Genomic DNA, 13,420 nt, shown 5'->3' with positions numbered 1-13,420 from the left:
GTAGTTCGAAGAATATGTGAATTCAAGCAAAGGGTGGTTCTGCAGTGCGGGATTCTTACTTTAAAACTATGATCAGTGTGCAAGGACATACAGGATGAAATAAGCAGTAATTGATTTTTGAGAATAGGGTTAGTGGAATAAATCAGCTGGAAAAGACGTAAGCGAAAATATTTATGACGCAGAGAAAGAGCTGGAAGTCCAAGGGCTGACTTTATTGCAGATACGCTTGCTGTTCGTGAGTAATCTGAAACAAAAAAGCGGGCGGCACAGTTCTGCACAGACTCTAGATTAGGCTCCCAAATATAACATGCGTATTCCAGTTTTGGTCCTATTAACGTCCTGTACAAGTGAAGCTTAACGGAACTGTCTGCAGCTGTGAAATGGCGGTGTAAGAAACCGAGTGTGCGGTTAGCATGGTTAGATACATAGTTCACGTGCAATTTCCAGGAGAAATTGTGAGTTATGTGAACACCGAGGTATTTGTATGATGAAACAGGCGATAACGGAGTGTTATTAAGATGATAGAGAGTGGTGTCATCATAAGTTGTGAATTGTGGAAGTAATGTATGCAACTGACATATTTTAGTGTGTAATTTGCTACTCTATGAGAAATGCATGGTGTTCAACTGCATAACATAAAACATGGCATATGACATCATTGAGAGGTCGTGCTTTTGTATTTTGTAGACGAGAATACTTTGGCGATTGCAACTCGCAGATACTTTCCATTCAATGTGATGCATACTTGAAGGGAAACAGAAATGTTTTTTTGAGAATTCGAGGTCCTTCAAGAACTCGCAAGTATGAAGATTCTAGGTTAAGCGTGCCGCGTAGTTTTGCGCTAGCACTTAAAATGCTGATATAATCGCCGATTACAGCATTAACACTTTTCAGGCTTCTCCTCACGATGGTGGAAAATTGCGAGGAAACTCGTGATGTCGTGACTGTTGCCATAATTTCAGATGTCTGCTGCTTTGCCCACATGCTACCGTGCCTCATGCGATGCTACCAAATGATGCATGCAGGGCTTCACCTTAAGTGGCGTGGGATTTCTTCCTTGAAGCAGCTGCCGCTGGGCTGGAAACGTAGCCACGTAGCGCCGCCGTTCGTGACATCATCATTGCGGCCTTTGTCTGAGGCATTGCGCTGCGGAGAAGCCTGAACGCCGACGCGGCTTTATTCGGCGATTTCAAACGCTGGCATAAAAAGACTTCGCATGCTTTGCCTGTAAGTTTCAGACATTCGACCCCTTTTAAAGGGGCACTGCGCACCCTCAGTATATACTGACTGACTCTTTCTGGCTGTGTGGATGTTTTTTCGGCGTAACAAGACAACTGGGTTGTCACCGATGGAGGCGAAATGCAAAAGCCAACCGTGTGCTGTTACGTCAGTTAAAGATCCGCAGACGGTCGAATTGATTCCGAAGCCCTCCACTACAGATCTCGAGCCTTTTTTTCTCTCTTTCTTATTCTAGAAATTCCACCCCTCTATAATGACGTGGTTGATGTGTCCACCGTGATTGAAATTTACTGCGCATTTCCAGCCCACTCAACGCCACGCATGAAAAAATTAGCGGTCTAATCCGTGCTACGCCTGGATTACCCCACCGCAGGAATGCATGTGTGCTGGTTACAGTTTTGATTTCATGCATACACAAGGCACAACACATGGAAGGCTTTCATAAAAAAAAAAAAAAAAAAAAAACGTTATGTCACTTGTAAGGACCTAGCGGTGACGTAGCATGCACACATCTGCTTTGAATAATCGCCTGTTATCGGCGTCTCGGCGCAGGCATTTATTAATTTCATTTGATTAAGGCAAAAACTACCACATTGGGTTTCCCGAACACGACAAGCATGTGCAAGGAAGGCTACGGACGTGTGCTCGAACGCAACAGGGAAAGCGTCACGAAGAAAGGCACTGTGTGCGTTTGAAAAACAAACAGTTCAAACATTTTCTTTGGTAATTTTGTGAAGGTACTCTGCATTCATAAGAGAGTAAAATTTATCTCTCGTACGGTGGTGTCGCTTCACTGCGTACACAAATACAGTCTGTGCTTAGCAACACTGGAGTACATTGTTAGCGTCGCACTAATAGCACGCTAATTGCTATTACATGTTCAAGTGCCTTTGCATAAAACCTGCATACCAGTTGAAAGGGAGAGCTATTGGTGTACCTGTTGCTGCAACAACTGCTTCGGTAAATTGATTTTTGAGGAAAGGAAATGGCGCAGTATCTGTCTCACATATCTCGGCGGACACCTGAACCGCGCCATGAGGGAAGGGAGGAAGGTGGGAGTGAAATAAGAAAGAGAGAAAGAGGTGCCGTAGTGGAGGTCTCCGGAATAATTTCGACCACCTTGGGATCTTTAACGTGCACTGACATCGCACAGCAAGCGGGCGCCTCTTGCGTTTCGCCTCCATCGAAACGCGGCCGCCGCGGTGGGGTTCGGACCCGGGTACAATTGCTTCGGTGTACGTGGTTTCTGTGAGGTGCCCATTCATTCAGTCTTTTAATTTGTATCTATTTCTTTCAGCTCTCTTCTGTCAGCATGCGGCAGTGACAGTGGCCCCGTTGAAGTCGTTTTTTGGCCTTCTTTCGTGATGTCAATGACGAAAAAAAAAAAAAATCTGCGGACATAGCTGAAAATGTAGCCGTTAAATGCATTCTTGTGTTAAAAAAAATAATTGCCTTTGAGGAAAGGAAAAGCGCAGTCGCGCCATGAGAGAAGGGATGAAGGAGGGAGTGAAAGATAAGGAAAAGTGTGCAGTAGTTTTCAATTCAATTCACCTTTATTTTAAACATTTCACAATGTTGGCGGTCTTCCAGGCAAAAAGCCGCAGCTTGACGAAGCCTGGGAGCCGGCGGCAGGCAACAGCGACAGCAGTACAAAAACATTTTATACAAGATATATATATATGGTTGGTTGGTTTAACGTCCCAAAGCGACTAAGGCTATGAGAGACGCCGTAGTGAAGGGCTCCGGAAATTTCGACCACCTGGGGTTCTTTAACGTGCACTGACATCGCACATACACGGGCCTCTGGAATTTCTCCTCCAAAGAAATTCAACCGCCGCGGCCGGGATCGAACCCGCGTCTTTCGGGTCAGCAGCCGATCACCATAACCACTGAGCCACCGCGGCGGGCTACAAGATATATATTGCTATACCTAATATTCTCATAAATTTATGATAGAATGCGACTCTTTTTTAGGTATAACAAGATATATATTGCTATACCTAAAAAAGAGTCGCATTCTATCATGAATTTATGAGAATAAGAGGTGAAGTGACGTTATACAAAGACTAGAGTTAACATGTACACGATATTACGCGAGTTTCCATATATATTTCGACGACCTGGGATTTGCCATGCCCTGACACCGCAGAGTACATCGAAATGCGGTCGGGATTGAATCCACGTCCTTAAGTTGAACAGCCGAGAGCCCTAACCAGTGGTCCGGGCCGGGCATTACTCGCACGCCGTTCGAAGATCGACAATGCCGAGTACGACGCTCAAGTAGAATAGGCACATTGACAGGACAGTACGCGGACCATCTCGCACCGAGCTGCATGGTTACTACTTATGTTACAGAATTTTAGCACTAGTGATGAAAAAAAAATAAACGAACGAGACATCGATCAGAAAGAAAATTACTGAACACTGCTCTAGGACACGACTCTACGCACAGCTTGTGAGAAAATTCAAGTCCCGGCGAAATTCTAGCTCACACACTATTTTACAAACTGAATCGAATGCGAATAGTTTAGCTAAATATCGAATCGAATACGAATCGGTTATTTCCACGAATATTCGCTACTTGTGCGAATATTCCTACAAAACGAGCAATCGTACGAAACAGCGAAGCGCTAGCGGCGGCGCTATGGTACGTCCAACACGATCGAGGTCTGTATATTAACTCTACCATTAAATTATATGTACAGGAAAATTACCCGTTGCTTTTGATGATGCAAGAGAATAAACTAGGGCCACATCCTAGAGAAGTGAGGGCATCAGTGCGGGGTTTGTTGATCATATGAACGCCGCCACGCGAATGGATTACGTCAAGGCACTGACCCCTCCATCCTGTTCATACCGTTCGCTGTTTTTTTTGCAAAAGTCTTGGTTCGAACTTCGGGCCAATTATTCTGTTACTTGAGAACGTGCCCTATTTGATTCGTTCGATGAATCGAATGGATGGATATTCGATCCGCTATTCGAAATTTTCAGATGTTCACACACCCCTATCACGCATACATGCGTAGATAGTCATTGAGGAGACTGCTAAACTTACAGAGTGGTGGTGGTGGTGAAAACTTTTAATTACTGAAATAGAGTTTGGGAGCCACAGAGTGGCCCCGCTACATGGTCGGCGTCCCTAGTCCGGGACACCGCATGACAATGCCTCGTCTCTAGCCCGTTTCACCAGAGCCCTTTGGGACTCAAGCGAGGAGCAGTTGAGAAGGGCAGTCTCCCATGCCTCTCTGGAAGGGGTAGGGGAAGGGGGGAGGTGGGGATTTTGAGTACATGCCCACACCATGTGGAAGATATCACAGGTCTCCCCACAGTGTGGGCATCGCCCATCCGTGTTAGGATCGTAATACTTTAAGATTGCAGGACAGAGTAGAGTACCTGTCTGCAGGCGCCTTAAAGTTCGCTCCTCCGTCTTACTCAGCCCCTTTGCAGGGGCCGGGAAAAGGCGGTGGATGTCGCTATAATGCGTTATAATTTCCTTGAATCGCAGCAGCGGCTGGTTAGTCTCCGAGCCAGAAGAGCTGGGATGAGGAGCCCGGTGAGTAAGCGCTCGGGCAGCCGCGTCAGCGGCCTCATTACCTCGTAAGCCCTGGTGGCCAGGAGCCCAAATGATTCTTTTGGGTGTTGGATCAGTGGCAGTCCGTCTTAGAATACAAGCTTTCCACCGCTTAGTTCGGTTCTTTCGAGAAATAATTTTCGTCTGTTATGGCTTACGCATCTGAACTCGCAGTTTAACATGCATGCGACATTGTTTACTCTGTAAATGGACTCTTTTCGACTTACAGAGTAAACAATGTCGCATGCATGTTAAACTGCGAGTTCACATGCGTAAGCCATAACACAGGAAAATTATTTCTCGAAAAGAACCGAACTAAGCGGTGGAAAGCGAGGTGACACGTGTGAGCAAAGTAGATTGTAAACGATGAACGTAAATGCCCTCCTTTATCTGTTATGTAAAGCTGGACATTAAGTAGTTTTGAGCAGAGTGCTTTAAAAAACCACGTTTTCTAGTACCTATACTGTCAAGTCTCCTCCCAAATCGTTGCGTCGTCTACCTCTGACAGAAAAAAAAGAGCTACCAAGAAAAGGGTCACATTTTGAGGAGCCGCACGCCTGAGATTCAACATAAAAATTACACAAAAATTACAAGGTTGCCGAGAACAGCACTGCAAGGTAAAAAGGAAAGCTTCTTCCTCCTCATTAGAAACTAAGGCGCCAGATTCTTCAAGACACCGTGCGCCAGTGGTACAATTTCTTGTCGCTTATAAAAAGGATTAAAAAAACGATATAAAAGGAGTACGAAAGAAGGTATAGAATGGCAGGAGGTAAACGGGAATGGGAGCGGGCCTCCGCGCGCTGGAGTTGTAATTATCAGAAACTAAGGGTCCCGCGGCGACGGGCGGCGTAGCTCGTTAGATGGCGTTAGCTCCGCAAAGCCAGGAAAGCGCGAAGCCCTTGTTATTCCGAACGCATTGGAGAAACCGATGTCCCACGCCCGCTGCCGCCACCATAGCCCGAGGAATCGAACTCCCCCCACTATGGCCATCTCTCCACCACCGCCACCACGCGACGTCCCAGGGAAGAAGGCATAGCGTGCAGCGGTCCGCGCTCACGTTCTGGGTTAGCTAAGAGAGTCAAATTATGAGACGGTCGGAAAAAGAAGATAAGAAAAGAACAAATGCGTGACATTTTTGCTTTGCAGCTAATCATTTAACGCTTCTGGGCGCGTGCTTTACTCCCTGTACTTCCTTCGTTTCCTTTTTTCTTTCCCGGTCTCCCACAACCTCCTTTTTCTTCCACTGTGAATTTGTCCCTGGCTCTCCTTTCCCTATTTCTGGTTTTTCTTTCCTCTCGGACGGGACTTTCTCTGAGGGAGCCGTGGTGCACAGGCCCCTCTTTATTCAGCGAAAAACCTGGGGTGGTCGGTGCGCCGCTTCCTTCTTTTATCCTGCTTCCCAGCGAGTGTTGCTGTTATTCCTTCCTTCCTTCGTTGCGTTCCCTACGAGCGGTGTATTCCAGCAACGAACGGCGCTGGTTGTTGGTTTGGCTGCGCAGAGGAAGAGTGAACACACTTGCGCGGCTCGAGGCAGTCGACCGGCTGCAGGCTTTTGCTTAGTTGCTCCGGTCGCTCGCGTATACCTATGTAGTGCGGGGATGATGCACGCTAGTGGGGAGCGTATTGATTTGCATCGATCTTGGCGCGCTTTCTTCTAACAATGCGATTCGCATCCTGCTTTGCCCACTTGTAAATCGGCACGGAGACCTCCCGACCCGCGCGCGTGAGCACCGCGGGGCTGTAGCACAGCTGTGACGATTGTGCTGGGACACTCCGAGGCTGGGCTCGGACTGTGTTGCTTTTCGTTCACAGCTTGTGCCTGGGGAGTAGTTTTAGTTTTCTTTGCTTGAATAGAGAGATGAGAGAAGTGAACGGGATAAAGACCTAGCTTCTTCACCCGGCTGCAGACGACGCAAGGTGGCACACGATCACTCGTGTTAGCGTGTTCAGCAATAATGCTGTTTTCTTGAGACCCCTAAAGTGTGCAGCATACACTGCCGCCCGCTTGGCTGCCGTTTAGATTTCGTCAGTCAGCGAAAAGCTGACACAGACGCGAAGACAACGAGCTGACGACGCCCGTGGTTATCGGAGAACGTGCACCATAATCAACGCTGTGGTATCTGAGCGAGTGGATACATGCAGCCACTCTTGGAAAGTCGTTTATTTTTGCTGGTAGGTAAGCCACAAAGGCCAGCAGTACTACGAGGGAAAGATGAGGACAGAGCTGACGCCGAAGTTATTTGCATCTTGAGGAAGGAGGTCAGGCATAGTCATTGTACAGTATAGTTTAAGGCGGCGAAAATGGAACCGAAGCATGCGAAAGATGACGGAGCCAAACTTTACTGAACAAATCCGAACGAAACCAAGACAAACAAGACAAAAATACGATTTTTTTTTCGCCCGCGAGACTTACACGTTCGACGTCCAGGCACCATTGTTCCCTGCCCGATAACACAACTGTAGGTAGTGTACTTTAAAGGTTTAACGATTCGTTTTGTTATCGGATCAGGCATAATTATTCCCAAAGGCTGCACGCGTTAGCTCAGTGGTGTAGACAAGGGCTCTGTATGTTTTGTTGGCTGCGTGCTCACTGCACAAAACCTGCACGTATCTTTTCGAAGGACATAGGTCCGTTGGATGACGGTGCTATCTCCGTCTTTTTTATCGCCATTATCATAGTTTGCCCCTCGCGTTTTAGACTGACGACGACTGATGACGGATTGTTGATGACAACCACCACAGCGGTGGTCTGGCGGTTTGAGCATCCGCCTATAACGTGCGCGGGAGGTGCGGAGTTTGACCCCAGTGCCGCCGGCTTTTCGATGAGTCTACGCTTTTCGCAGGTGCTCAGTCTCTTCGGGGAGATATGCTTGAAAAAAACAAAAAAAAAAAATGTCTCTACGATTATGCTTTCGCACTAAGTTGCACGTGTTACGTCAACGTTGACACATGATGATGATGATGTCCTCAGGCTTAATATTTTCAGCTATTCTGACCTCCTCCTTTTTCTTCTTCGGGGCGCTTTCATTCTCCTCCCCTGGCCTTTTCTCCTGATCCTCTCAGAGTAGACGCCAAAACCGCTGAAGCTGAAGAGCAGCTGCTTAACAGCGCCTCTGTAAAATTGGCCTTTGGCACCATCTAGTGCAGACCAAAGTCACGTTATAACCGAGGCTAAGCCGCCCTTTCAGCATTACAATCATATCAAATCGTCATCATAATCATATTGACGACGACCGTAGCACGAGTACGGCCACAAGTGGGAGGGCGACGAAAAATTCGCAGCGCGTGCCGATTTACATACGATCGGTAAAATATGGTCGCATTTAGGCTGTGGCGTTCTATGCAAGGTTTGGGTGCCGTGTTAACCAGCTAACCAGCACGATCGAGATTTCCCTTGTAAGCTCAGCTTCGGAAGAGGCGACATTTCTCTTTCTGTGTAATAGATGCTGGGTGGGGTGAGTCGCAGCTCGTCTTTGCGGAATCACTTGATAACGAAGAGAGTGCGCGAGTAAGCGGCGCTTGGGATGACGTTGTTGCTTAGGATCGTTTTGCATGGAAGAAAAGTGTTAGCCGATGTGCTTAACTACACGCAGCCCAGCCTTCGCAAATTTCGGATAAACTAGTTCAGCCTACTTTGATTAGCTTCATAAAACACTTGGTAGCAGTCTTAACAGCTCCTCTAACATAAGCGCTGCAGAGGCGGCTAGTAGTGAATAGTTATTAAAAGAAACTGTTGGCACATAGTAACGCGCTGCCAAGCAAACGGGACATGCTATTAACTCCTTTGACGACAACTTAGCGCACTTATCTAGATTATTTGGGGTACGTCACGCAGGGGGTCTCCAATTTCCGCTCGCGAAATATCCTTTCTTTCCGCTTTTAAAGAGACTTACAGAAATGACTGAGCTCGGAGAGTTGAACAAACAACAACATCAACGGGACACGGCTGAATCTCCATGAAATTACTGTTGCGCAAGGACCGAGCACAGCTATGTATATTAAGGCAGCTTCAGCGAACGTGGCGTAAGCAGCAACGAGAATCTGCGGAATTTAGGCGACTTTCGTGAAGACTCTTCAGCTCAAGCGTTACCCCCCCCCCCCAAAAAAAAAAAAAAAAAAATCAGGAACAAATATTAAACAAAACAAACAAACTAATATACTCGGGCTGTGTTCCTTACAGCGCTTGTCGCTTGAAGGCTGTGCTGTTGTGCTTGCTTTATTTATCGAATCCGATGACCGGGTTTGCGAAGCAGTCATTGTCGGAAAAGCAAACTTACGTGTGCGTTACGCTGTAGCCGAGTGTCTGTTCGTGTAACTAAGTGGCATATTGAATTGCGCGTTCAGGTTTACTGTACAATCTGTCTAGAGCGGAACAAACATATATCTCAAAGCGGCCTCTTTTGAAAAGCTTGGCACGCAATTTCCGTCGCTGATAGGTGTACAGAAGCGTCGCCTTTGTGAGGAACCAAGTACAAACGCGATTATTCGGGCCGGATTCCAAGAAAGAACACGGCGGCGTGTTCTCGCATAGCAGTGCGCACCTGCGGGAAAGGCATTCCCTTTTATTTCTCCGCTCCTGCGCTGTCTGAAAAGCTTCGAGAAACGAGCGAAGGAAACTAGCAACACACGCTTTTTTGTTTTCCTCCCCGAAATCTCGTGGAACCTGATTTAGTTTTAACTCTAACGGCCCCAAGCGCACAGAAAACTCGTGGGGAAGAGAGGGGAGGCTACAAACAATCTAGTTTGGATCCCAGCAGATACGTGTGTTTATGTAGGTGCTGCGGCGAGATTCCCCCAAATTACGGAAGCAATCTAATAATTATTGCGGTCAGAGAAGCGCTAGTTATACTGCGAGTGGGATAGAATGTTCCTTAATAATAATAATAAAATGGCTTAACCAGCTATGGCTTACCAACTGTTCTGCCACCCTGAAACACTTACAGCAGGACCTGCGGTACTCGTTATCGATAGTCTACTTTGTTGCAATCGATCCTGTGCCATTTGTAGAGTCGAACGCCTGACACGGCACCTTGCACTGCAAAAAACAACGAAAAAAAAAACCAAGAAAACAAAAGACAAGTACACTGGGGATAAGTAGTGGAGGTCGTGTTATCGAATACATTTTTCCTGTTTAGTCTGGAACTCGGCGCACAACTCAGAAACACGTGCTAAAAAGGGCTCGCTACCCCGGCATTCCGATGAAGACGTCAAAATTCTTTCCTGTGGCAAAATTTTAAAGTGAATTAAACGAAAAAGAAGTAGTTTTGATCACCCAGCGTTAGCTTTTGTAATTGCTCTCATGTACCAGAAATTGCGTCCTAGAAAATTTTCAGCCTCCATACCTCTGGCAATGCTAATCATTACTTGGAGGAAACGGGAAATCCACGTTGTCACCTTGGAAGTGCATGCGAATTTGTTCGAGCACTATTTAACTTATCTTACAATGCCCACACATCAGACTGATTTCCTAAAGCAAATATAATACCAGTATTTATTAGAATGGAAAGTTGGGCGAGTTGGTATACGTTTATTTTGGGTGGAAAAAACAGCGCGAAAGGGACGGAAGACAAAGATGGAGGAAACCACACGGACGAGCGCTGTATTTAACCCGTAACCTTTATCATTACAAGTTGACTCAAGCTTTCAAGCAGGAGGTAAAAGAGAACTTAACATTTCTTCACGAATTATCTAATCTTACAAGGAACACCCATTCTTATGTCACAAGATGCATGGAACAGTGGGAGGTGGTCACACCACGAGCCATTCATTCTACACAAACTATCATACACTCTGCCAACACTTTTAAATTCGTTTCATAAACCAAGTCTTGATTTCTATACCCTTCATGTACGAGCCATACGTTAATTTTGGTTACTCATTCTTCCTTAAATAATTGAAGAGCCTTTTTCATTTTGATTTGCGTGCCTTTTTCCCCTTACGTTGTGCACACATTTCATTTGAAGTCAATTGTTATTTATGTCTATTTTCTTCTGTATCGTTGCTTGCCTTGTAAAGGAGGCTGCGGGCTTCAGTCAAGTTACTCCCTTTCTGAAGCGACTTTTACCCGCAGTCTCCTCCAGCATGCATAAAAATAAAGAGGCATTATCATTATTATTATAAGTCGATTGTTCTGTAATTTCTGGATGCAGCCGTCCGCTTGCTTATCTTTGGTTGCGACTTCCCAACAAGTACACCACAGACACACTCGGAAGCTCAGAATACGGTCGATTTCACACTTCCAACTTTGAACAGTGGTCGATTCCGTCGCCTGATTTGTCGACAATTTTATGGTTGGCCCATAGACACGGGTGCGGTGGGTGTGGTTCTGATTCCAGCTGCTCGTTCTACCACTGCCGGTGGCAAAAGCAAGCGAATGGAGCTTCGAAGGAAGAAAAGAAAAGCAGCTTATGGTAGAAAGCTTTCCCTGCTAAACTTTTCGCCTCTTTGGAAATCGATTATTGATTTTTTTAAATCAAATTTTGAACTTCGACAACGTTTTTGACAGAATTTTAGACCCGAACAAGTGATTAAACAAATGAGAAAAGAAATATACGTCACCGTCATTGTCATTACGTTTATACAATAGGTGCTGTGATTGAGCTGAGGTTTAGAGTTCTGCTGCTAATTATTTGCGATAGAAAGCAGAGTACTGAGGGACCAACAAAACTTGTCGCAGTTCGTTGAATGCTTCTGCTCATAGGTGTCTCTTTGTTCACATTTGTCATCGCCCTTGCCTCAAGATCTAGAAGCAGCGCCCTCTCACGGCCCCGTCGTCTGGGGAAATGCCCTATTTGAAGATGTCTCCTTCTACAGAGTCGCGCCGCGCACGCATGTATACGCCCCCTATAGCTATCCTCGCCGCGCGTAGGGGTGCCTCGATGCTCACCATCCCCGCCGGCGGGGAGGGTGTGATTAAAAGTATTGGCTAGTGAATGCACCAAAATAGAAGTTCAAAATAGCTTGGGAGCCAACCTACAAGTTTCATCTCCAGACGGAGTCGAAAAGTAGCCACCAACGTCATTCCTGGCTTGTATCAACGTAAAAGGCAAGTTATAAAACGTCATACTTGTGTTTCAGGTACCTATACCACCTCTGTTATTTATTCAAGTCGTTCTTGTTGAAAAACCGGGAAAGGGGAGGGGGCTGATCTGACGTCATTTGCAGCTTGGCAAGTTGAGCAGAACGATAGGAAAGAACTTTATAAACAGGCTGGTTTAAGACGAGCTACGCGGCTTAGTGGACAACACCGCCGTAAAGGTGTGACAAAAATACACGAGAGGTTCTGGCGAGGATTCTTTTTTTGTGGAATGAGGGGTAAGACAGTTCAACCTCTGACGTTACGTCGCGTCAGCTTGGCAGTTTAAACACTTGGACTTACGAGAACATCTGGCTTTTGTTGTTCTCGCTGTGCTGCGGTCGATTTGTGGTTTACGAATGTAAAAAGGGTGCAACTTGTATGAGAATTCCTAGCTGCTACAGACGAGGTCCGCCGCGCGTAGAAGCCGCGTTTTTCGCCTGCGTTGTTTCTCAGCATACCTTTCTTTTTCATCCTCTCGTTCACCTCTTTTTCTTTCCCTCGCACACACACACACGCACGAACAAGTACACGCAAACACGAGTTCGCAGGTACATGTGAGGCTAGTTTTGAGTCTGCGAATTTTTGGAACACGTAACACAAATTTTTGGAACACGGCTAGTTTTGGAACACGTACAAGGGGAGGCCGAAGCCTAGATAAACTTACAGCGTAGCGCGCTGTTTGCCCTCATCGTGAATGCTGACAGTGCGATTCTTGCTGCAAGCAGTCGACTCCCGGCGAGACGCTTCAGCTCCGTTTGAAATAACAAACGGAAAAGAAAAAGCCACATTGTTGAAACATGCAACTCATGTACTGTGGCAACTATTGTTTGCATACGTTTTCTGACGTGACTGGCCGTGCTTCGCAGCGAGGAATGTCGTGCTTCGCTATTCGTCTATTCGTGTTCCCTCTGGCCTGACTAACGTCGTTCAAAAACGGGCGCCAATCGTTACACTTCAGCGAAGCTGCTTCTCAGCATCATGCACACATGCTGGTGTTTGTGCGGTTTCAGAGCAAGCTTCGCCTTTACGACTTTTGCCGTCGCTGCTTCCGAAATGCGTTTGGAAAGGCCCTTTGCGTTCACCAAGGCACAGTGGTTTAATATTTTGATACGTTTTTCCTTAGTAAGAAACGACTGGAATATGCTTTCGGGGAAACGGTTGAATAAAACAATGCGTGCTCATTAAACTGCTGGGACGGGCGTATAGTTAGGCGGATTCGGCCCCAGTGAGAAATGAAAAAAAAGGGTTCGCTCAAGCCGGCATATGTTGCCGCAAAATTCACCCCGATCTCTTTTCCTTTTTTACTGCTGCCTTTAAACTTTTCTGCCATATCAGATGAGAAACGGAGACAGCGTTTCGTGGGGTAATTAAATCACGCATTTGGACGACTGAAGGACGCAGTTGCCAAGAAAACGTAGCGGTGATCCGGTGTAAAGATCGCAGTTAACACGGCCGTGCATGATATACAGGCGCACAAGGGGAAGGTACCTAAAACTCTCGCTAACGAGCGCCAGCGTCGAGTTTATGATCCC

The sequence above is a fragment of the Amblyomma mixtum genome, chromosome 1, assembly GCF_055824585.1.
Source record: "Amblyomma mixtum isolate Tamu chromosome 1, ASM5582458v1, whole genome shotgun sequence".
Classification (NCBI taxonomy): Eukaryota; Metazoa; Arthropoda; class Arachnida; order Ixodida; family Ixodidae; genus Amblyomma; species Amblyomma mixtum.
This window is presented reverse-complemented; position numbering follows the sequence as displayed.